The sequence below is a fragment of the Haliotis rufescens genome, unplaced genomic scaffold (genome assembly GCF_023055435.1).
Source record: "Haliotis rufescens isolate VD_foot unplaced genomic scaffold, xgHalRufe1.0.p SCAF_5, whole genome shotgun sequence".
NCBI lineage: Eukaryota > Metazoa > Mollusca > Gastropoda > Lepetellida > Haliotidae > Haliotis > Haliotis rufescens.
Window position 1 is genome coordinate 19,460,706 of NW_025964223.1, and position 27,187 is coordinate 19,487,892.

The 27,187-nt window shown below is 45.9% G+C and overlaps 1 protein-coding gene across 11 annotated transcripts in view; it reads left to right on the top strand.

The window, feature by feature from the left end:
- Nucleotides 1–27,187, top strand: part of LOC124145259 — a 78,516-nt gene that overhangs the window by 38,392 nt on the left and 12,937 nt on the right. For 8 of the 11 annotated variants that reach the window (XM_046515006.2, XM_046515005.2, XM_046515008.2 and 5 more), the window contains one exon: nt 17,526–17,786. The exons of 1 other annotated variant lie outside the window; for it this stretch is intronic. The gene's annotated coding sequence lies outside the window, so the exon portion shown is untranslated. Of the gene's footprint in view, nt 1–4,676; nt 5,411–17,525; nt 17,787–27,187 lie in introns of those variants that run through there. 2 more of the 11 variants (XM_046515015.2, XM_046515012.2) reach the window with 2 other exon arrangements.

Genomic DNA, 27,187 nt, shown 5'->3' on the forward strand with positions numbered 1-27,187 from the left:
TCTGTGCGACATCTGAAGCAAGTATAGCTGCGACAGTGTTGTTTTCTGAGGGAGTAGGCAAACTAGTGGTTGATACCGTGAACATCGTATTTAAAGACGTCGTTTAAGTGAGTAAGTGAGTGAGTATGGTTTTACGCCGCTTTTAGCAATATTCCAGCAATATCACGACGGGGGACACCAGAAATGGGCATCACACATTGTACCCATGTTAGACGTTGACCACCTTACTAAGACCCACGAGCACGTGTATGGTGCTGATAAACCATAAACTATAACCAGGACGACTCTGGGATTCGAACCCAAAACCATCGGATTCTAGAACTACCAATAATGTTTAGTCTGTCTTTCAGACCGTAGAATATAAGTTAAAAAATGGTTCCTATTCAAGTCTAAAAATCTGGTAAGTCTAAGAATTGTTCTGAACCTGATTTGGATATTTTATTTATTATGTATATATAGTTAAAAAAGATACTTCTGAGACAAAATTATAGTCTAAACGGTTTTATCGCTCCTCAAGCGACTATGCCACCCGTGCCACACACAATTCAGGATTCGGTTCTTTTTAGTCTCCCCCAAAACCGGCCATGCCCAGCAGCCATTCAATCCCCATTTATTCTGACAATAACGCAGTAACACGGTTCATTCTGTCACAGGATATCCAAGTGGAATCCCTGCTCGTTCTTAGCTTACAGTAATCAGTGGTGTAGTGCTTCCGGGAGTCCAAGCCATAATCACTTGTTGCAAGAAGCCCCTCCATCACCGTCACATGACAACGTCCACCAAGTGCCTGTAATTTGCATGATTGCATTTGTCACTTGGAACACTCCATTAATTGTCTTCCTCGCTGACCGGGGATGGCCGGACAAGGTCACGTGGGTCAAGTGGTCCCCGGGGAGCGAGGGTCATGGTTGTAATGGCGGTGTCAGACAAAGATTATGGATCATTCAGGACAGACTGGAATAATGTTAGTCTGAGGAGCTCCCCGGGAGAGCAACAGGCATTTCGAGTTTTTATCTCAACTTCTGGATGAAGATGGTGCTGCCAGGACTGAATCATCCAGGAGGCTGCGAACCCCCTTCTGGTACGCGGGATTGGGGGGTCTGTTTAAAGTGTGGGTGTGTGAGTGAGTATGGTTTTACGCCGCTTTTAGCAATATTCCAGCAATATCACGGCGGGGGACACCAGAAATGGGCTTCACACAGTGTACCCATGTCGGGAATCGAACCCGGGTCTTCGGCGTGACGAGCGAACGCTTTAACCACTAGGCTACCAAACCGCCCCGGGTCTGTTTAGAGAGTATTCTGGATTCAGCATTGCGGCACAAAGGGCGCAGATGAAAACGTATTCGATACGCAGATTCAGCAGTAAAAAAATGGCGTACGTAAACATTTTCTGTATAAGTATATATTTTATTTTTTCAATATTTTTTCAGTAATTTAACTTCAAATCGCACCCTTTTAAGACCTAGGAACGTGTTCTCCTCGTTCTCGTTCTGCCTTTGTAGAGTGAACTCTGAAATGTGCTAGATTTGTGTAAATTAGTTTCCGGGATTTAGCGGGGAGCAAATGAGACCCAGAGTGACAAATTCGGGATTCAGAATCGTGGGTTGGCACTCTCATCCAGGCAGGGAACATATGCAAATAATTGTTCTAGTCATCTACGCCTGAGGACCAGTATTGATTAGGTGAGGGTGCAGGTCATGTGAATGGTGTGCGGAATGTGAGTAGGCAGTGTCATGTGCTACAAGATTATCTAACTAGATTATCGTCTATTATTGTTATTCAAGCCGTGTACTTAACAGAATGTCGTTCAATCCGGATTGGGATTAAGGAAATGGAGGCAAACGCCTTACAACGAACATGTTTTAATCAGTCTGCCAGGGTTGTTGACCAAGATGCATGTCTGGGTAGTGGTCTGTGTTCAGGAGTAGGTAAGATGGCCTTTATGTCATGTCCGATTGATTGATCATTGTGCCTATGTACAACTCATTTTGTGAGTGAGTGAGTACGGTTTCACGCCGCTTTTAGCAATATTCCAGCAATATCACGGCGGGGGACACCAGAAATGGCTTCACACATTGTACCATGTGAGGAACCGAACCCGGGTTTTCGGCGTGACGAGCGAACGCTTTAACCACTAGGCTACCCCACCGCTACAGCATTTTGTGAACACGTTGTAGATAATCCAGTGACTTACATCTCTATTCCTACTTGATAAATACTCTCCACCATTCCGGCAGAATACCTTTGTGTCATGACGTCGCCACCCCTATCACTCCTACCTCTAACGGGGCGGTCGGGTAGCCTAGTGGTTAAAGCGTTCGCTCGTCACGCCAAAGACCCGGGTTCGATTCCCGACATGGGTACAATGTGTGAAGCCCATTTCTGGTGTCCCCCGCCGTGATATTGCTGGAATATTGCTAAAAGCGGCGTAAAACCATACTCACTCACTCACTCCTACCTCTAACTTAGCACAGAATTTCTCTCGCTCGTAAGCGTGATATGGTTTCTCGCGTCGTGCTACTGGAATCTGGCTGACGAAGCTGTGGTGGCTGTTGGGTCTAGGGTATTCATCACACTAGAATGGTACAGAATACAATGTATTGGAGGATGTAAATACATGGGAAACAATACATTCATCCAAACCTGTTTTGCCTCTGCGTCGCCTGTTTCTATCTGGTCGCTTTGCCTAGAGTCTTATTGATTGTTTCTGTTACCGGGTCGGTGACTGCTTGTTTCTAGGTATAGCTGTTGTCTTTGATTATGTAAGTACTTTACTGTTTGATCTCACGCTTAAACTTAAGAACATAGATCAACACTGCCGTAACCGTTGAAATGATGGGTTCTTATTGTGTCCACAGTGCAGCAAGAGGAGACATGGTCACGGAAGTGTATAGTGTTCCTCTGGGCAACGTGTCCATGCCCCAGTTTGTAATTCATGTCATTCACATATGCCTGTAGCTGTGTACCAGGGTACGTTGACCTCTGTAGCTCTGTGATCTCTATATGCCTGTAGCTGTGTACCAGGGTACGTTGACCTCTGTAGCCCCGTGTTCTCTATATGCCTGTACCTGTGTACCAGGGTACGTTGACCTCTGAAGCCCCGTGTTCTCCTCTATATGCCTGTAGTCGTGTACCAGGGTACGTTGACCTCTGTAGCTCTGTGATCTCTATATGCCTGTAGCTGTGTACCAGGGTACGTTGACCTCTGTAGCCCCGTGTTCTCTATATGCCTGTACCTGTGTACCAGGGTACGTTGACCTCTGAAGCCCCGTGTTCTCCTCTATATGCCTGTAGTCGTGTACCAGGGTTCGTTGACCTCTGTAGCTCTGTGATCTCTATATGCCTGTAGCTGTGTACCAGGGTACGTTGACCTCTGTAGCCCCGCGTTCTCCTATGTATGCCTGTAGCTGTGTACCAGGGTACGTTAACCTCTGTAGCCCCGTGTTCCCTATATGTCTGTAGCTGTGTACCAGGGTACGTTGACCTCTGTAGCCCCGCGTTCTCCTCTATATGCCTGTAGCTGTGTACCAGGGTACGTTGACCTCTGTAGCCCCGCGTTCTCCTCTATATGCCTGTAGCTGTGTACCAGGGTACGTTGACCTCTGTAGCCCCGTGCTCTCCTCTATATGCCTGTAGCTGTGTACCAGGGTACGTTGACCTCTGTAGCCCCGTGACCTCCTGTATTCTTGTAGCTGTGTACCAGGGTACGTTGACCTCTGTTGCCCCGTGTTCTCTATATGTCTGTAGCTGTGTACCAGGGTACGTTGACCTTTGTAGCCCCATGTTCTCCTCTCATATGTCTGTAGCTGTGTACCAGGGTACGTTGACCTCAGTAACCCCGTGCCCTCCTGTATGCCTGTAGCTGTATACCTGGGTACGTTGACCTCAGTAGCCCCGTGTTCTCCTCTATATGCCTGTATGCCTGTGTACCAGGGTATGTTGACCTCAGTAACCCCGTGCCCTCTGTATCAACGTTCTGTGTACCAGGATAGCCCCATGCCCTACTCCAGATACCTGCAGTGCTACGCACAGCGTCTGTGAGGCTCGCATTTCTCACCTGTCACAGAGTCCCCTAGGCTTGTCGTAAAATGTCAATATACATTCTGAGATGATAGCCTTTTTTCATAGTGTATTAAACTACTGATCGATGTGAAAGTTAAATGTCCAATCAGAACGTGTCGTCGGTGTATCACAGTGACTAACGAGAATATCTGGTAGATTGAAGCCTTATTGAAATTCTTGAGATGCCAGATAATACATCGTTTAGGAGCCGCTGGAGATAGTACGGGGAACAGTTATGATACATTGGAATGTTCGTTTTCAAGGTATGACTAACATATATTATGCTTAGCTATGGAATTGTTTTGATATTTCGAGGTTCGGGCTTCGTATAGACTGCAAACACACCTGTCCGTGTGTTGTTGATGTATTTTGCAGATGTTGCTTCTTCAGGTGATACATAATTTATGATGACAGGAATTGTTTCCTGAGTGATTCCGACAATGAATCTGGGGTCTGTCATAGGCATAATGTTCGCTCACAGTGCATATTATAACAATATAAGTGCGCAGATATGACATGATTGTTGTGTATTGGTAAGCTGAATATGAGTCATGACGCTACCGCCGGGGGGAGCACAGGTATTGTATGTGCACATGTCACGTTGATGGCACGTCGAGAATGATTAATTGATAGCAGACGACAGCCCCACATTGCCAGATTCAGCCATCCAGGTCAACAGACGACATTTAAATCTGGAAGATGCATCAGGGAACAAGATTTCATAACGCCTTTGTGAAAAGCCAATTTTATTTTATGAGGAACTTGAGACCAGGAAGACCCCATGACATCGATCAAGGCCGGAGAGGACTGTAATTACATTACGCGGCTGCATCTTTTGTATTGGAACGTTATTGTGTTAGAGCAGCCCAGATAGGAATGAATTGTCACTTTCCAGGACTGGAGGACGATTGTAAACAGTGGGGTATTTCTGCTATTGAAAGCTGTTCCTGGATTGATGCAGGTGCAAGGCATCAGAGTTCAGACAAGGAGGGCATCATTGATGATGTTCTGACGGGTGGATGAGATCCTGACGGTGGATCAGTTCTGGTTCAGATGGATGGATAGGCTCTCACCAAGTCGATCTGGTTCATTAGCTGTGCATACGTATCGGTGTGTTCCAGCTGACGCGCCTCTATGCGCCAACGCCTTCATATAATACATTTACGGTGTACGGTTTTGAGTCATGAATCTTCCTACCAGAACATAGATCTGTCATGATTGGATATATACGACCTTTGAAGCAGAGCAAGAGTAACACAAATGGGTTGACAGCAGGGCGTCGCGTTGTGGTAGCCGTAGGTGTATCTGGCGCCTTCAGTGAAAGTTCATCCTTCTTCTGAGGTGAGGTCAGGTGAATTTGGGTTTAACGTCGCATTCAAGATTATTTCACTTAAATGCGACATGCTAGACTTGCACAAGTCCCTAAGGCAATGATTATTAGGTTATATCATAATTTCTAGATTATGTAAATAATTAGAACAAGTAGTCCTTACTGTCCTCATATCTAGACTTGCCTATTAGGAGGATAGAATTACTACACGTCCATGGACTTTTCTTTCAGCATGCCCGCGTGTATGTGGCTGCGTGTACTGGCCAGACCTGCCTTGTACTAGTGCTAGCCAAAATGAAATGCCTGAGTATTATGTATAATCAGACACATTAATTATACTGACTCCGAGCCGATCAGTCCTCGTTTTATCCCCTTAATGCCGAGAGTCTGACAGGGTAGCAACAAGTGCCATGTTTGAACGTATTTCGGTATGACGCCCGTTTCATAGTGAGAGCCAGTTGATATACCATACCGCAGTTTAACATGGATACCACCACTCCGACACAGTGTACTGACTCCGAGACGACGAGTCCGAGTTTTATCCCCTTAATTCCGAGCGCCACTCAGACAGTGTACTGACTCCGAGCCGACCAGTCCGTGTTTTATCCCCTTAATTCTGAGCGCCACTCAGACACAGTGTACTGACTCCGAGACGACCAGTCCGTGTTTTATCCCCTTAATTCTGAGCGCCACTCAGACACAGCCGTGTTTTATCCCCTTAATGCCAAGCGCCACTCAGACACAGTGTACTGACTCCGAGGCGACCAGTCCAAGTTTTATCCCCTTAATTCTGAGCGCCACTCAGACACAGTGTACTGACTCCGAGCCGACCAGTCCGTGTTTTATCCCCTTAATTCTGAGCGCCACTCAGACACAGCCGTGTTTTATCCCCTTAATTCCGAGCGCCGCTCAGACACAGTGTACTGACTCCGAGACGACCAGTCCGTGTTTTATCCCCTTAATTCTGAGCGCCACTCAGACACAGTGTACTGACTCCGAGACGACCAGTTTGTTTTATCCCCTTAATTCTGAGCGCCACTCAGACACAGTGTACTGACTCCGAGACGACCAGTTTGTTTTATCCCCTTAATTCTGAGCGCCACTCAGACACAGTGTACTGACTCCGAGACGACCAGTCCATGTTTTATCCCCTTAATTCTGAGCGCCACTCAGACACAGTGTACTGACTCCGAGACGACCAGTCCGTGTTTTATCCCCTTAATTCTGAGCGCCACTCAGACACAGTGTACTGACTCCGAGACGACCAGTCCGTGTTTTATCCCCTTAATTCTGAGCGCCACTCAGACACAGTGTACTGACTCCGAGACGACCAGTCCGTGTTTTATCCCCTTAATTCTGAGCGCCACTCAGACACAGTGTACTGACTCCGAGCCGACCAGTCCGTGTTTTATCCCCTTAATTCTGAGCGCCACTCAGACACAGCCGTGTTTTATCCCCTTAATTCCGAGCGCCGCTCAGACACAGTGTACTGACTCCGAGACGACCAGTTTGTTTTATCCCCTTAATTCTGAGCGCCACTCAGACACAGTGTACTGACCCCGAGACGACCAGTCCGAGTTTTATCCCCTTAATTCCGAGCGCCACTCAGACACAGCCGTGTTTTATCCCCTTAATGCCGAGTGCCACTCAGACACAGTGTACTGACTCCGAGACGACCAGTCCAAGTTTTATCCCCTTAATGCCGACCGCCAGGCAGGACAGCCACACGTACCATCTTTTAAGGTCTTTTGGAATTAAACCATCGACCTTCCACTGATCGAGCATATGCTCTGTCCATAAGAACATGGGGGCAGTTTTCTATTAAGACACCCGCCTAGTTGGAAGGTTTGTACCAGAGCACGATACTCGCAATTGAGACTTTTATGATATTATTTCAACAGGTGTATGTCTTCATCCTGACTGTTTGAGTGTAGCTCGGCAACCAGCTGTAAACAGCTCCAGGCTCCTCAACCAGATGATGACTATGAATGTGGGTTTGTTATGCCAGATCAATCTGTATATTCTGAGATTCCCCCGCGCGTTGGGTTATCCCAGTACATCGTGTCTGCTCGTTATCTCAAGTGATCGATGTTTGCCTAATGGGTACCACGGAGCTACAAATACAATAACCTACTCGAGGCTCGGAATGAGGGTATTTGTCCTCAGTTAAATTGGAATTTTTGATTGATGCTTCGGGACAGGTAATCCGTTGGTCGCTCTGTTCCCCTCCGTTGAATGTGTGTGAATGTTAATACGCCGATAATAGCTGGGGAGTATCGGTGCAGACCTACAGAAGGTGCAAGTCACCCATCATTCGTGACCAACTCGTGTTATTCCGGGACAAGCCGAATAGCGACTCGTGCCCCTCTCTAGGCCATTTTTGCGACCGGGTTCCGTCTTAGCGCAAACGGGCATACCTTAAACAATTGTCAACTCGTTGCGTAATGGTCCACATAGTATTTCCCCATGTATTACATATATATTTCAGATGCAGTTTATAGCACATTGGGGCGTGCGGAATTATACAGTATGATTGAACACATTTAACTGTGTCTTGGGTACATTTGTAGATGCAAGATATATGTATAATCAAAAATTATTTCTGAGGCATTCTTTGACGAAGAACTTGAAATCATACGCACATTCTGATTGGTTTGTCGTATTTTGCATATAACATTCATCGATAGGGGGACGAGTCTTCTTGCAGGTTACGGAAAGGGGCGAGTGGTGACGAATGGTCACCCATCACTGCAGCTCTGTCGCGGTGCTGTCAGGAACATGCCAGGTGCGGAGGGAACGGGGTGCCCCCAGGGGGGTTCCTGATCAGATTACATCCTAGACTTGCACAATTCTCTAAGGCAGTATTTATTAGTTTAAATCATGAGTTCTAGATTATGTAAATAATAAGAACAAGTTGTCCCTATGAGAGACTGGAGTGTCCACATATCTAGACTTGCCTATTGGGAGGAAGGAAACACATCCATGGGCTTTTCGTTCAGTACTACCTTGGAGCAAGGCTACATAGATCCCTAAGTTCATGTTGGTCAGAGCCCACTGCAAGGAAATGGGGTGGTCAGGCTCTGTGACTTGATCGTGAACCATGCCGTGTGCAGTGTCCCGATTGCGGTGGACGTTGGTCATGCTGTCAAGTACTGTTTCACCTGGCCCAGACTCAATTATTTTCAGGCAGTCAGGATGTCTCCATAGTCTGACAGCTGCATGACCAACAACAAAATGGAGTGTATTTATCCGAGGGATATTGATTCCACTGTAGATCCATTCGCAGATCAACCGTTGAGGTCTTAGTTTAACTTTGTGATGTCAGACATCTAATAGGGTAATTCACCCCGTTCGGCTGTGCCGTGCCAATGGCTGTGTGACTGCGCGTTGTAGGCTAGCTCAAGGGTTAAGGCATTTTCTTCAACCCGGTTTGGATCCGAGTTCGACTCCCACCTGAGTGCAACTTTTGTGAAGTCTATTCTTGGTTCACTCTACCCATTGCTACTAAAAGTGATGTAAAACGTCACACGTATTTGATACATGGCGTGTAACCATCAGTACGTCCCTGTGCTACAAGCTTGGTGGTACCGGCGTCCATCATACAAGCATGGCGTCTTGTGCCCCAATGTGCCACTGGTGCCGCTTCCTTCCCACAAGTGTATGTCTTGTGCCCCAATGTGCCACTGGTGCCGCTTCCTTCCGACAAGTATATGTCTTGTGCCCCAATGTGCCACTAGCAGAGTCGTCCGCCGATGTCCTGTTAGTCCTGCACCATGACCGTGGAATATATTTATTTTATGAAAAAAATAATAATCTAGAAACGCATACAAAAGCAAGTCTAGCCAGTTCAAGCTAGCTCTATTCCACAGTCTCTGAAATCAGCATAGGGAATTTTTTTTATATTTTTAGAGTCAAGAAAGATATTGTGTCATATAAGATTTCAGAGACTAAATGTTAGTCTAATGACCTGTATTATTGTTTCCTAAAGCGGAGTGAACCTCTACACACTCACAAGACAATTAAACGAGTTCTTACCAAAAGATAACGCGGACCACATGTCATGTTAAATTCACCACTTCTTTCTTCATCAGAGATAGTGATCCTACCACATGGCATGAAGAGTAAGTCTTCCATGCTAACACAATTTGTTCAGGCAAACAGTTCACAATGTAGGTCAACCGTGAAAATATTTAACTGGAGTGTAAGGGAGAGTTGCTTTGAGGGAAATAGTGTGGTAGACATCAATTTATAATGAATGAATCATACCCACAGCTGTTACACGTGACATAGGTAGCAATGTAGACATTGTGCTATTCATGCAGATATGAACAAACGAGGTGGCAATTGACGTCAGACCATCACAGACTCATAAGTGCTACAAGGTGCTGATGTTTGTCACAAACTCACATGTGCAGCTGTAACCAGGTGATGATGTTGAGCACAAACTCACATGTGCAGCTGTACCAAGGTGATGATGTTGAGCACAAACTCACATGTGCAGCTGTACCAAGGTGATGATGTTGGGCACAAACTCACATGTGCAGCTGTAATCAGGTGATGATGTTGGGCACAAACTCACATGTGCAGCTGTACCCAGGTGATGATGTTGGTCACAAACTCACATGTGCAGCTGTAACCAGGTGATGATGTTGAGCACAAACTCACATGTGCAGCTGTACCAAGGTGATGATGTTGGGCACAAACTCACATGTGCAGCTGTAACCAGGTGATGATGTTGGGCACAAACTCACATGTGCAGCTGTACCCAGGTGATGATGTTGGGCACAAACTCACATGTGCAGCTGTACCAAGGTGATGATGTTGGGCACAAACTCACATGTGCAGCTGTAACCAGGTGATGATGTTGGGCACAAACTCACATGTGCAGCTGTACCCAGGTGATGATGTTGGGCACAAACTCACATGTGCAGCTGTACCAAGGTGATGATGTTGGGCACAAACTCACATGTGCAGCTGTACCCAGGTGATGATGTTGGGCACAAACTCACATGTGCAGCTGTACCCAGGTGATGATGTTGGGCACAAACTCACATGTGCAGCTGTACCCAGGTGATGATGTTGGTCACAAACTCACATGTGCAGCTGTACCCAGGTGATGATGTTGGGCACAGATTCCCCTGTACATGTGTTACTGTTAACCTAAATATGTTTTTTGTGAAAAACTATTGCAACAACGTAATATCTGTGGCGGACTATTTCTTTTTTTTTTTCAATAGTCTGAAGAATAATTATTTTTTCAAGCATTTTCTGGGACAATATATTTGTGTCTATATAATCCCAGCCCGATCGTCGTGTTCGACACATGATGATTACTTGGCATATCGTCGTGTTCAGCACAATCATATGTTGGTATCCTGCTCGGATAATGTGTTGGCACAACGTAGTGTTCAGCACAATCATGTGTTGGTTTCCTGCTCGGATAATGTGTTGGCACATCGTAGTGTTCAGCACAATCATGTGTTGGTTTCCTGCTCGGATAATGTGTTGGCACATCGTTGAATTCAGCACAATGGGTGTGTTGGTTTCCTGCTCGGATAATGTGTTGGCACATCGTAGTGTTCAGCACAATCATATGTTGGTTTCCTGCTCGGATAATGTGTTGGCACATCGTTGTGTTCAGCACAATGGGTGTGTTGGTTTCCTGCTCGGATAATGTGTTGGCACATCGTTGTGTTCAGCACAATCATGTGTTGGTGTCCTGCTCGGATAACGTGTTGGCACATCGTTGTGTCCAGCACAATGGGTGTGTTGGTTTCCTGCTCGGATAATGTGTTGGCACATCGTTGTGTTCAGCACAATGGGTGTGTTGGTTTCCTGCTCGGATAACGTGTTGGCACATCGTTGTGTTCAGCACAATGGGTGTGGTGGTTTCCTGCTCGGATAATGTGTTGGCACATCGTAGTGTTCAGCACAATGGGTGTGTTGGTTTCCTGCTCGGATAACGTGTTGGCACATCGTTGTGTTCAGCACAATGGGTGTGGTGGTTTCCTGCTCGGATAATGTGTTGGCACATCGTAGTGTTCAGCACAATGGGTGTGTTGGTTTCCTGCTCGGATAATGTGTTGGCACATCGTAGTGTTCAGCACAATGGGTGTGTTGGTTTCCTGCTCGGATAACGTGTTGGCACATCGTTGTGTTCAGCACAATGGGTGTGTTGGTTCCCTGCTCGGAAAACGTGTTGGCACATCGTAGTGTTCAGCACAATGGGTGTGTTGGTTCCCTGCTCGGATAATGTGTTGGCACATCGTTGTGTTGGTTCCCTGCTCGGATAACGTGTTGGCACATCGTAGTGTTCAGCACAATGGGTGTGGTGGTTTCCTGCTCGGATAATGTGTTGGCACATCGTAGTGTTCAGCACAATGGGTGTGTTGGTTTCCTGCTCGGATAATGTGTTGGCACATCGTAGTGTTCAGCACAATGGGTGTGTTGGTTTCCTGCTCGGATAACGTGTTGGCACATCGTTGTGTTCAGCACAATGGGTGTGTTGGTTCCCTGCTCGGAAAACGTGTTGGCACATCGTAGTGTTCAGCACAATGGGTGTGGTGGTTTCCTGCTCGGATAATGTGTTGGCACCTCTGAGTGTTAGTGTGTTGATCTCCTACTCTGTTCGAGTTCATCACAATCACTTAACGTGGAGCTATTTTGGTGACAAACCTAATTGTACTACACAAGATCCCTAAGTGTAGGACTTCTACTGAAGAGCAGTGTGTTTCTTTCGTTAGAGGTTGGAGATAATTCAGATTTGTCAGTGTCAAAGGATGATAGATTCTCCATCATAAACCAAAAGAGACTCATCCCTTCTCCAGAAACTAATCAAAGCAGAATGATAAAAGGAGAAAATATGCCAACATGGTGAACGTAATGGCGCTGTGCTGAGCGTGAGATCCTCCTCTGCCGCTGTCGGCGATGAGACAGGTGCAACTGTTGCAGTGTTTCACAGCTTGTGGAGGAGCTTCAGTGTCAGGGGTAGGGGAGGGGTGTGTGGAAGTGGCAGCACAGAAATTGAATTACTGACAACCATTTGCAACACACTACCGGCCCCTGGCTGTATCTCAAGTAGGTCTCCTTCTCGTCATCAGATGAGAGGGGTCGCGTTCTCTCAACAAGTTTCTCATTTTGCATGCAATAGCCTGGCTTGACTTCTCAGCCCCTGCTCTCAAGGCTTGCGTCGTGCATACATCTGTCGTAGGCTTGATGTTATCGTCATCAGAGATGTGGTTTGAAAACTAATTTTAACCGCCTGTGGTGTATTGTTTGAAACATTTATGGAAGAAATAAGATCGTATACAAATCGTATTTTCCTGCGCTGAAATTTGATCATGGTTGTTAATATGAGGTTCGTCAACAAATGGATTCGAGATTGATTTGTTGCCATAATTACGGCAATTGAAGTTGACTAACAGCGTTTACTGCCACTCTGCAACGACATCTTCCGATTTCCTCTGACAGCTGTCGCCGTGGCGTGACAGAATAACAGGATAAATCTGTATAAAACCACCTGACTAACAGCCGAGGAAGGTGTTGACCAGGAAGGTTTTTTACTGGCAAAACAGATCAGGTTTTATCATGATGTCTTTCTCGTGGTTTTAGAAAAGCCAATCAAACAAATGTTCACTTTGTGTTTTGTGTAATGACAGACACGCTATGACGGGGGCTTTGTTGTATACCTGGACCAAGATAGCATACGTGCGTGCGTGCGTGCGTGCGTGCGTCCGTGAGTGAGTGAGTGAGTGAGTGCGTGCGTGAGTTAGTGAGTACGTGAGTGAGTGAGTGGAGAGTGAGTGTGTGCGTACGTGAGTGAGTGGAGGGTGAGTGAGTGAGTGAGTGAGTGAGTGAGTGAGTGAGTGAAATTTAACACAGCTTTGAGATGACCCTTCATATAGCTGGGATACTGCTTACAGCTTCATCTAAATCATCCTCGCTTACCCAATGAATTATATCTAAATTGTATAACATTTATCATGTTAAATTGGAGACAAAATACACTGGATCGAGTTTTCGTGGTTAAAGTTCAACCAAGTATCCAAATTTAAACCATTTTCCTGGGCCTCTTCATGGATAAAGTTCCACCAGGTATATAAGCTTAAACCAATTCCTGGGTCGATTGTTTGTCCAGTCTCGTTCAGTGATGAGCGTTAATTCGATGATTCAGCCATAGAATCCGATCTATCCCCCTCGACATCTCTATACCCTACAAATAGACCTGTACATGTGTGCCGAGAAGCAACACGTGGTCTATGTTGACACACGGCTACTCCTTCAATCCCAGCATTGAATGTTGTTACCTGTGTCTGTTTACCCAACACCCACGTCCCTCTCTCGGGGCCGTAACACTGGCGAACGCTGGTGTCTATTATCCGCGGCTTTCTCTGTCCTTTGACATTCGACTTAGCACTGCCCAGCCACTTGTCCATTGTTGTCAGATGCTAAGGGTGAGATGCGATAGATGAGTGGTGGGTGTGGGCTATTCACTTAGGCAGGTACCGGGTTTTGATTCAATAGACATGGGTGGTGTATGGAGAGATACATGATGAAGGGCACTGGCGCCCTGTAATGTGTGGCTGAATGAACCCCGTGGAATTGCTTCTCAGTCTCCCGTGCTTGTCATACATGGAGACTAACTGTTGAGGATCGGGTGGTCAGACAACGTGACCTATTGGGGATCGGATGGTCAGGCTCGGTGACCTATTGAGGATCGAATGGTCAAGCGCATTGACCTACTAAAGATCGAATGGTCGGGCTCATTGACCTATTGAGGATCGAATGTTCAGAATCGGTAACCTATTGATGACCAGGTGGTCAGTCTTGGTGACCTGTTGAGGACCAGGTGGTCAGGCTCGATGACCTGTTGAGGGTGTGTTGGCTGCATTAGGGTAGAGAGGGGCGGAGTGGGTGTGTTGGTTGCATTAGGGTGGAGAGGGGCGGAATGGGTGTGTTGGTTACATTAGGGTGGAGGGGGGCGGAATGGGTGTGTTGGTTACATAAGGGTGGCGGAATGGGTGTGTTGGTTACATTAGGGTAGAGAGGGGCGGAATGGGTGTGTTTGTTACATTAGGGTAGAGAGGGGCGGAATGGGTGTGTTGGTTACATTAGGGTAGAGAGGGGCGGAATGGGTGTGTTGGTTGCATTAGGGTAGAGAGGGGCTGAATTGGTGTGTTGCTTGCATTAGGGTGGAGAGGGGCGGAATTGGTGTGTTGGTTGCATTAGGGTAGAGAGGGGCGGAATGGGTGTGTTGGTTGCATTAGGGTAGAGAGGGGCGGAATGGGTGTGTTGGTTGCATTAGGGTAGAGAGGGGCTGAATTGGTGTGTTGCTTGCATTAGGGTGGAGAGGGGCGGAATGGGTGTGTTGGTTGCATTAGGGTAGAGAGGGGCGGAATGGGTATGTTGGTTGCATTAGGGTTGAGAGGGGCGGAATGGGTGTGTTGGTTACATTAGGGTGGAGGGGCGGAATGGGTGTGTTGGTTACATAAGGGTGGGGGGGGGGGGGGGGGGGCGGAATGGGTGTGTTGGTTACATTCGGGTGGAGGGGGTGGGGGGTGGCGGAATGGATGTGTTGGTTACATTAGGGTAGAGAGGGGCGGAATGGGTGTGTTGGTTACATTAGGGTAGAGAGGGGCGGAATGGATGTGTTGGTTACATTAGGGTGGAGAGGGGCGGAATGGATGTGTTGGTTACATTAGGGTGGAGAGGGGCGGAATGGGTGTGTTGGTTACATTAGGGTGGAGGGGGGCGGAATGGGTGTGTTGGTTACATTAGGGTGGAGGGGGGCGGATATGGGTGTGTTGGTTACATTACGCAGGCATGTACAGGAACGTGATTCTACGGCCGGGTAGAGTGTACAGAGATACAGATTTATTAGGCAGTCAGATCAAAGTAATGCGTGTTTTCGTCGGCAGGTTGGGAAGGCGCCACACACAGAAGTAGGAAACGGGGAGTGAGTCAGTATACCTATACTTTAGCCAGGTAAAGGGAGCAGCGGGTTTGTGTATAGTGAGTGAAAGTAAACGGTGGTGTTCGGCGGTTGGACGGGTAAGACGATGACTTGGATCAGGATCCTAGCATTCAGACAGGGTACACCACGTTCATCTGTTTTGGTTTGGTTTGTTGTTTTACGCCGCACTCAGCATTATTCCAGCTATAAGACGGCGGTCTGTAAATAATCGAGTCTGGACCAGACAATCCAGTGATTGACATCATGAACATCGATCCACGCAATTGGGATCGATGACATGCATCAATCAAGTCAGCGAGCCTGACCACCCGATCCAGTTAGTCGCCTCTTACGACAAGCATAGTGGACTTTTACAGCAAGAATTGATTGCTGAAGACCTATTCTACCCCAGATCTTCACGGGTCACGTTCATCTGTACCACCCAAACACACTGTTTATGATACAAACTGCCCACATGGGGATCGTATGGCAACAAATGTACCACCGTACCCGACATCTGAACAATATCCATGTCTTATCACGGCGTGTCAGCTTTATATGGGAGGGCAGGTGAAACGAGTGTTTACCGAAGAGCTTTGATTCAATGTCACATTTCCAGATTACAGTCCACGGTCTCTTTGAACACACAGTGCCGTTTAGAAAGTGGTCAAATGTAACATATGTTATATTTGGGATGACACTTTCTGAGTAAAGTACAGATTCTTGTACTTTTTGGGGTTGAGTCGCGTCCTGGATTCGAACCCACACTGCCAGAGTGAGGCACCAAATCGCCAGCACACAAAGTCAGCGATCTAGCCCACTTAGCCACCGAGGCTTCCACAAAATGAAATTCCGACAGCTGGTAGTCTAGATCACGTACTTTGTGTACCCCTCTGACGTGTTTAAATTTGCACGGCTACCATGGCCGAATACCGCCTCCGTGGTCTAGTGGTAGAGCGTCCGCCCGGAGAGCGGAAGGTCCGGGGTTCGATCCCCGGCCGCGTCATACCAAAAGACGTTAAAAGATGGTACTTGTTGTTACCCTGTCTGGCGCTCGGCATTAAGGGGCTAAAACAAGGACTGGTCGGCTCGGAGTCAGTATACTGTGTCTGAGTGGGGTATTCATGCTAAACTGCGGCATTGTATCTCAGTGGGCTAGCACTATAAATCAGCATCAGTCCGGACTAGTACAAGCAGCCACACACACACACACACACACACACATGCATGCACGTCGCTATATAAGTGCAATAATCTTGGACGCGACGTTAAACCCAATTTCACCTCACCTCACCTCACCTCACCTCACCATGGCCGACAACTATGAACACATGTGTGTCAGAGGGGTACACAAAGTACGTGATCAGAAAGTGTCAAATATATCATTTGTTACACAGTGTCTTTGTTGCTCCCGGAATGTACGTGTTAATGTTTGTGATATTTTGTGATAATGAAAACAGATATCATTACATCGTACGGAAGTCCGTGTCAATTATTTGGCAATTTCCTTGTGTCGGTTGATAACCCAAGTTGCAGTTTGTGTTACATTCGTGTTCTGAATACATCAATGATGTAATTGTTAATTGAGTTATAATAAGTGTATTTGTCATCATCCTTCTCTTGTGTATGGTATAACATATAAATATATTTGAACATGAGCTTCAACCTCGTCCAACTAAGCTGTGGCCGGACTTACAAAAGTTGAGTATGTCTTGTCCCAGAAAAATTGTGAAATCTACCCAGCTTTCTTTCTTGTTACATGGGTGATACCATTTTACTTAATCAAGGGTACAGGGTACTTTTTACTGATGCAACCAGCCATAACGAGTGTTGTTTTTTACGGGTCTGCGTTTTGGCAGGTCTACGTTTTGGGAGGATACCTGTCACATTGTTTACATTACGTGTGATTTATTTTATGGTTGCCAAGTTTGTTATTCGTGCGAATTATTAACTTCCAAATCATATGCTTCTTTCAAATTTAATTTCAAATATATTTATCGATAACATATGTGAAAATCGATATTATATATGAAAAATACCTAACCGAACCAAAATTAATCCGACAAAAATCAGTTACGTTAACACAAAGACATATTCATTTGAAACTATTAATAAACCTACATTTAATCAATGAATAACAAACAAGTTGTCCCGAAAATACAACATATTTTCATCACAGGTGACTGGATCGATATTCCGCTCTGATTGAACGGACCTTACTCAGCACACTGTGTAACGCTGCCAGGAGCTGAGAGCGCGGTTGGGCGACGCCTACAGTCGTACTTTCCTTCCGACTGAAGTTGTTGCACAGAGTGCTCCTGAGTCATTTACAAGCCGTTGGAGAGGCATAACAGAAGCCTCACGCACCCTGACGCTCAGGATACAAATAATCTGAAGCTGGGAATGAGCGAACCCTCTACTCGGCGTATAGCTACATCAGGTATGTAGTTTGCGTGTACATGCTATACGAATCGATAGTATCTGTGATGTGTCCTAGCATGCAAGCACGGGTTCTTTGAAGTATCTGTCATAATTATTAGTTTACAAGTAACCTATACCTTTCTTGTGTACAAGTAACCTAAACCTTTCCTGTGGCATATATGACTAATAGGTCTCAAATTTGTTTTAACGTTTTGAAACTGAATAAAAGGGATGACAGTCTTCACACGGTTAAACTGCATCGCTGTACAGCTTTGACCTTTTTCCACTGATGAGGGAGACGTCATGTTACAGTGCAGTCTCCCCATCACACGTTTGTTAAAAGTAAACACTAATGTCATTTGAGCACACTTAACAGGCAGTGATGTAAGTATATGAAGGATAAAGGTTAATTTGAACCAGTTTTCTAGCTGTGACTGAAACTACAACTACAATGGCTTGATTGATTACTTTGCACTATACCGCTAAGACTGAACCAAGTTTATTATACATGCCATCTGTACCCACCAACCAGGCGATATAGACGGTCACGTTTCATTGAACACGTCTTGTGGGGACGTATTCTTATCGCGATAGACTAATCCACAAATATAAACTGAATATCCAACATGTCAAGTCGAGACTGTCGCGTTAAGCAAGCTGGTATTATTCAGGGTTGAAATGACATATATCGATTGTGCGTGTTATTTACGGCTTTGTCGAATGTAGGTCACCGTCACGGTGATAGTTTTAGTGTTACGAGACAGGAAATATTTCTGAACCCCCCCGAGATATGTTCATCGTGATGAGAGGCCCTGTATGCGGGTAATAATAGATAGCGGCGGGATTGCCTGCCTGTCATCTAACACCGTCCTCAAAATGATGCAGATGGGGGATGGGTGTTTGGGGAGTGAAAACCAAGGAAAATGGGTAGAACGTGGTTCTGTGACAAGTGAAAGAACCTCTATAAGATTTACTTCGCTAGTGAACGTTCTATATTTTTTTATCGTTCAAGGCCGCTTAATCCCTATTCATTTCGTATAAGCACGATTTCACACAAAAGGGATTTACTCTTAATGCCTCCATGTTAGTGCTTGGTGTGTGACTGAAGCTTGTTTAATGGCATACCGACAAACAGGCCTTTAATCGTTTCAATTCCATAAAATCTAACACTGCTGTCTTTCATCATTTTATGGGAGGTTGAAACAAACTCTCTTCTTTTCTTTCCCGTCCCGTAAAATAACATCTTAAACAAACATACAGCAGACCAACACAAACAAAATGAAACTACATAATCTAAATAAATATATTTAAGACGATCTTCCCAAAACATAAACCTCTAGTAAAATTGCAAGTTCAGCAGATTTTCGCTGATTATAAGCCATATCTTGAAACGCCACTGTGTAGGTTGAAGAACACAAAAAAAATCGTCTTCTCGGAACGAGGGGGTCACGTTACAGCCCATGGGTAAGGAATTCCCATAGACTGGTTCCTGTCTACTAATATCTCTAGTTACATGTTCCCAGGCGGATCCGCATTCCAACTGCGGCACCGGCTACGACTTCCTCGCCATGTTCTGCTTAGTTTGTTAGCGTATACACACAGGATAACAATGTGATGCTGCATGGGGGGGGGGGGGGGGGGGGGGGGGATGTTGATATGATATAGACAGATGTTCATCCCGTGTGCCCATCATCAGCGGGGCTCTTACCATCTGCTCTGTGATTGATAACAACCAAGTTATGCTTTTACTCTCATTTTCCTTCTTAGAGGCGGAACGCTCTTATGGGTCTACACGCTAGGGTATGGATGTGGACGTTAGGTACACAATGACACGGTGTCAGTAAGATTACAAATAAGTCACGTGGGTTGTCAGGCGAGTCTGGACCAGTCTGGGTATGGACCAACGCCGGACTAGGTGACACACGGTAAGATGGGCGAGATGGTTAGCCTTGATGCCGGCACCAAATGGGAATTTCGGGTTCGAATTGGTCCCTAACAACCAGGTTGGTCGTAAGAAGCGACTTAATGGATCGGGTGGTCAGGCTCGGCGGCTTGGTTGATGGTGTCATCGTACCCGTGGCGTGGGTCGTTGCTAACGATACCAATCACTGGATTGTTTGGTCCTGACTCGATTTTTATACAGGCCGTCGTATAGCTTGAGTATTGCTGTGTGTGGCTTTCTGCAACAAGCACACACGCATACGCGCGCGCGCACGCACGCACGCACGCACACACACCATACTTGTGGGCACACATCCATGTTAAGCAGCCATGGGTTCGAATCCCGGTTCGCCCCGATTATGTTTCTAGGTTTGTCAGCACCATACCCGTGCTCGTGGGTTTCACCGAAGTGGTAAACGTCTGAGACCTGCATCACTTCGGGTTTCCTCCCATATTAAGCTGACACGCTGTGATATAACTGGAATACTGTTAACAGCGTCGCTAAACCAACTCACCCACTTCAATATTGGGAACGTAGGGCTTATATTCGTCTTGTGGTTGGGTCCCTGATAGCACTACGAGTTAAAGATTTCTTATATTGAATCTTGTGTCACCCAGCACCCCCCTCAACAAAATACATGGGTGGGGATTCCGGGGCATTTTAGACCTACAGCCCGTGCATGTCATTAGAGCTTAACAATGAGGTCGGGGGGGGGGGGGGGGGGGGGGGGGGGGGGGGGGGGTTAAAAGATTGTGACCTTGCTGGTTGTGTGTCATCGTGACCCGACGCCATCGATCGTTGGTCGCACTGTCAACCATAGACTTGCACATGTCTCTCAGGCAATAAGTATTAATTTAAATCATAATTTCTATATTATGTAAAAAATAAGAACAAGTTACCCCAATTGTACTGTCCACATATCTAGACTTGCCTGGGGGGGATAGAATTACTACACATCCATGGACTTGCCTTTCAGTACAGCCTTGGAGCAAGGCTATGTCAACCACTGATACATCTGGCTCAGACTCTGTTCTCTCGCCTCAGTCATGTAGGTGGAGTATTGCCGACTGCGGCGAAGTAGTGAGACATTTAATCAGCAGGGGTCTAGTTTCCTGTTGTTTACGTCCTACTCCTGTCGAGTGTTGGTTTATTTTTTATTAACGCTTCCTTGATGTTGATACAGCCATTTTCTGTCTCTCATACCAACACTTACTCTCTCTTGTACCACCATCCAGTCTCTCTGTTGCCAACACTAACTCTCTCTGATATCAACAACAATCCTCTCAAACCAACATCCACAGTCACACACCAACATCCCACCCGTTGAGATCCGGGGTAGAATAGGTCTTCAGCAACCCATGCTTGCCGTGAGAGGCGACTATGCTTGTCGTAAGAGTTGACTAACTGGATCGGGTGGTCAGGCTCGCTGACTTGGTTGATGCATGTCATCGTATCCCAATTGCGTGGATCTATGCTCATGATGTCAATCAGTGGATTGTCTGGCCCAGACTTGATTATTTACAGACCGCCTTTTATATAGCTGGAATATTGCCGTGTGCGGCGTTAAACAACAAACAAACAAATAAACAAACAAACATAAGACGTCAGTTGGTATCTGGTTGTTGTGCAATGTTACCCTAACTAACTCGAAGTGTTAACTTACACTGAAACACCTACACACTGTCCCACTTATACATCTCACCCCATTCAGTTACACAGATCATAAAACAGAACATGCCTATATAACCATTTAGAATACCAACACCACCATACAGTCGATATCAGATAAATGTCACACCCCGCACCCGACCCCTATATTCGTCACTGATAACAGACATAACACCTCCACCGCACCACTTCAGGACTGTCCCAATCGTCAGATAAGACAAGCCTCCACGCAACTATGACCCTTGTCAAGCTACCTGCAACATAAACCCTTTCTCTCAAACACGACACCGCGTCAACACGAACTCGACAACATAATGGACGCATTCTTCCAGCACAAAACATTTCACATTATTTGTTTCGTTTGAAGAAACATAAGCCGGAGTTCAAAGGGTGGAATATATTTCTTGTACATATATCCAGATCGCCTCACAGATTGAGACAATGGTAATCTATTTCATGACCCCTGTCATTGGTTTTACGGGTTCCGTCAATGGGAGCTTGTCCATATCAGTCAATCTTCGCAGTACCCGTTATTTTAACCGAGGGCCTGGGGTCACGTGTCAAGTACATTTCAAATAGAGACGTCGATGTCATGATACAAGGCGCGGCCAGGAAACGCGTGAAGGAACACTGGCTAGTTGACGCGTGTTTAAAATAGAAATGTACTTTTCATTACCTTTAGGTTCTATATCGAGTGGTGTCATCGTGAAGGGGTGTGTGTTAAGGAGTGAATTGTGGTATGACAGAGTCAATGGTGGTATGACAGAGTGAATGGTAGTATGACAGAGTGAATGGTGGTATGGCGGAGTGAATGGTGGTATGGCAGAGTTAATGGTGGTATGGCAGAGTGAATGGTGGTATGACAGTGAATGGTGGTATGACAGAGTGAATGGTGGTATGACAGAGTGAATGGTGGTATGGCGGAGTGAATGGTGTATGGCGGAGTGAATGGTGGTATGGCAGAGTGAATGGTGGTATGACAGAGTGAATGGTGGTATGGCGGAGTGAATGGTGGTATGGCGGAGTGAATGGTGGTATGGCAGAGTGAATGGTGGTATGACAGTGAATGGTGGTATGACAGGGTGAATGGTGGTATGACAGAGTGAATGGTGGTATGACAGAGTGAATGGTGGTATGGCAGAGTGAACGGTGGTATGACAGAGTGAATGGTGGTATGACAGAGTGAACGGTGGTATGGCAGAGTGAATGGTGGTATGACAGTGAATGGTGGTATGACAGAGTGAATGGTGGTATGACAGAGTGAATGGTGGTATGGCAGAGTGAACGGTGGTATGACAGAGTGAACGGTGGTATGACAGAGTGAATGGTGGTATGACAGAGTGAATGGTGGTATGGCAGAGTGAATGGTGGTATGACAGAGTGAACGGTGGTATGACAGAGTGAACGGTGGTATGACAGTGAATGGTGGTATGGCAGAGTGAATGGTGGTGTGACAGTGAATGGTGGTATGACAAAGTGAATGGTGGTATGACAGAGTGAATGGTGGTATGACAGTAAATGGTGGTATGACACATTCAAGCTATATGACGGCGGTCTGTAAATAATCAAATCTGGACCAGACAGTCCACTGATTGACATCATAAGCATCGATCCACGCAATTAGGATACGATGACATGCATGAGCCAAGTCAACGAGCCTGACCACCCGATCCCGTTAGACGCCCCTTACGACAAGCATAGTCACCTTTTACCTTTAGAATAAGTGGCGATTATGCCGGCTGGCACGTATACGATACATGTATGACGGGTGGGGCATATGATATATGTATGACGGGTGTGGTATATGATCTATGCATGACGGGAGGGTTATAGGGTATATGTACCACGGGAGGGGTATACGATATATGTATGACGCGAGGTGTATAGGATATATGTATTACGGTAGGAGTACAGGATATATGTATGGCGGGAGGGGTATAGGATATATGTATGACGGTAGGAGTATATGATGTATGTATGACGGGAGGGGTATATGATATATGTATGAGGGGAGGGGGTATACGATATATGTATGACGGGAGGGGCATACGATATATGTATGACGAGAGGGGTATATGATATATGTATGAGGGGAGGGGTATATGATATATGTATGAGGGCAGGGGTATATGATATATGTATGACGGGAAGGCCATACGATATATGTATGACGAGAGGGGTATACGATATATGTATGAGGGTAGGGGTATATGATATATGTATGACGAGAGGGGTATACGATATATGTTATACGATATATGTACGTAGGGAGGGGGTATACAATATATGTATGACGGGTAGGTGTATGCTACTTTATGGGCGTGGGATGGGGGGAGGGGGGGGGGGGTGTATCATTCGGGGTATTCATTTACACGCTAGAGAAGTGAGATCACCTTCCCATATTAACGTACGTACTGTAACAGTAAAATGTGCTGAATGACAAAACCGTCATACAAGCTTTTAAATTGGGGACCGTATGTATGTATAAATATATTTCGAATCCTATCTAGCAGCTGGTTGATAACGTTAGAGGCCGTGCACGGATACAGCCGGCGTGTGTGACGTTTTTGTCGCAGCAGCTGATGAGAAAATGCGGAATGAAATCAGCATCTAGCCTGTCGCGGGAGTGCTCTCCATATAAGGCGTCTTGGAGGAGAAGTGTGTGTCATGGAGCGAGTGGCAGAAAGATCAAGACTTAAAAACACCTTGCAGTGATGCGTAAACAGCGACATGTGTAGTCGTGCGATTAGGGCGTGGCAGTTTTGAACGCGGCACAGATAATGTCCTGTAATTAACAGGAAGAGGAAGAAACTGGTGCTGCACAGCTGAATATGCAGGTCCAGCAGATTGAAAACTTAAGCCAGGTTTAAATTTAAGTTTAAATTCCCCTGGAAAGAGATAGAGTTCATAAGTGGAAGCATAAATAGTCTGCAGTATATAGGAAAGGGCTTCGATCTGTATCGTCAGTTGCAACGATTCAGATTTACGCTGAATTACTGATACGTGTAGTTAAGAATGTAATGACATGTATGCCAGTAGGTCATAGGTCAGATCGTGTGAGGTCAGAGGCCAGACAATATGCACAGAGTGAAGACGGCTGTGTATCATTGAGACATATCTTTGTTTGCCCCTCAAATACCCTGTCACGGGTCACACTGACGCGGGTGTTTGTATGGCTGTGAGGACCTGTGAGGCGTTCATCGCTACAAAAAATAACCAGCAACTCGTGAGAATCTTCCCGAGAGGAACAGTTGAAGCTGGTACATTCAGGGTAGCAGGATAGACTTGCACAAGTCTCTAATTTATATATTAGGCGAGGTGAAATGAGGTTTAACGTAGCGTTCAAGATTATTGCACCCATATAACGACGTGCACGCACGTGTGTGTGAGGCTGCTTGTACTAGTCCGAACTAATGCCGCTTTTTTCGAACTTGCCCAATGAGATCACATGCCTCAGTTTAACATGAGTACCCACTCAAACACAGTATGCTGACTCCGAGCCGACCATTCCATTAATGCTTCAGTCCCTTAATACCGAGCGCCAAGCAGGGTAACAACAAGTACCATCTTTTTACGTCTTTTACTCGGCCGTGGATCGAACCCCGACCTCTCGCTCTCCGGGCAGACGCTCTACCACTAGACCACGGAGGCGGTCCAGTTTAAAGAATAATTTCTACATTATATAAAAAATAAGAACAATTTGTCCCTATTAAAGACGCCCGCATATCTAGACATGCCTACTATAAGGATAGAATTACTATACACCCAAGGCTAATGAAGTTGAGTCGTGTTACTGACAGTCACTGTAAACACACTGAGATGTTTTGGGGGCGGTCGGGTAGCCTAGTGGTTAAAGCGTTCGCTCGTCACGTCGAAAAACCATACTCACTCACTCACTCACTCACTGAGATGTTTGGTAACAACATGGGTTCAACATCATGGCCGAAACGGAAATTAATCATTTACAGAAATATGAACTAATTTTCGATATATTAAGATATTATTGCGGCATTTCTAACATGTAGAAAAATTCTGACATTCTCAGTGCTTTACCCACGTAGATTGATAGATAGTCTTTACCGGGCATCAGAGAGATTAACGTGTTAACGAGGAATGTGTATGCTTGTCTAGTTTCTATACTGCTTAGTTCGGCGAATGAATGTATTGATTATAACTATGGAGTTAAGCACATTGTAGTAATTAAGATTATGTGTTTTGGCTCCATGTAATAACATCCTGATTGTACTGATGCTGTGCTGAGTGTACCGGGTTTCAGCATTAGACATGGCCTATGTAAGAACGAGATTTATTTGATAAGACGATGTACTTGAAAGTATCGTGTATGTTCCAGCGTATTTCAAGCAATGACTCGTTTTTTCCCTTTTTGTCCGTAAAATGCTTGTCGTAGGAGGCGACTAACGGGATCGGGTGGTCAGGCTCGCTGACTAGGTTGATGCATGTCATCGTATCCCAATTGCGTGGATCGATGCTCATGATGTCAATCAGTGGATTGTCTGGTCCAGACTCGATTATTTACAGACCTCTATCATATTGTTGGCATATTGCTGTGTGTGGCGTTAAACAACAAACAAACAAACAACCCCTTTTTGTCCAGATAACTGAACAGACAATCATTTTCTGGATTAACGAGGTTTCACTGTATACACACTCACTGACATAATACACTCCTGGGCAAAAGACAAATTTGAAAATTTGATGTGATCAAACTTTATCAAAACGTCACTTGGCTGAAAACAATCGCCGTAACACTGCAAACCTGTATAACACACAACTACGATGCCCATATCAATTACATCACCATCGAATAACTATTCCCTTTTGTCTCATAGTTGCTTTTACCTTTGGAATAAGTGGCGATTTTAAAGGAATATTTCTGTGATATAACCGCGTTGTGTACACGAATATATGCATCACTAAAGCTGGGTAGGGTAGCCCCGTGCTCACAGCTGCTTAGGGTGTGACTCTGTGTGTGGGACAATGTGCGTGGGAACCCTGTGACCTTCTTGACCCCCCCCCCCCCCCCCCCCCCTTTATCTGCATGCCAAACCGTACCCCCACCCCTCCCCCAAACAGACACAGTGCAGGACTGTACGTTATTACAGCATCATAACTATAACAGTACATGTTGTTTTAAGATATTACACTGTCGCACTAATATACTTCGACCGCCGCCCGATTTGCGAACTTTGAGGACGGTTACGGGCGCTCACAGTGTCTAAATATATTCCATACGAAGACGGATATCATACACACGGAAATTGCTACAGTTGATAATGTGCAGCACTCCCGGTGTAACCGTACCCTGTCGCTAACCGTGATAACAATGGCTTTCCTTGTGCACTAATGTCATCCTTAATTTGGAATGTATTATAGCATGACGTTATGTTCTATTGTTAGTCAGAACACATAGGGGGCACGGGGGGCCCAGTCGTCTAAGGCGACGCCCTTTGCTGTGCAGAGTTGCGTCCCTTGGACACGCCAGAAACCTATGATTGTGGGTTCAAATCCCGGTTCGCTCCGATTATGTTTCTAGGTTTGTCAGCACCATACCCGTGCTCGTGAGTTTCACCGAAGTGGTAAACGTCTGAGACCTGCATCACTTCGGGCTTTCCTCCCACATTAAGCTAACACGCCGTGATATAACTGGAATACTGTTAAAAGCGCACTCACTCACTCACTCAGAACACACGGGAGATGTATTGCGTCTAATAATAATTGTAATATCTGTCTTAATGTAGGTGGAGCGCTTCCTGTGATTCATATACGCCTACTCGTATGATGAAAACAAA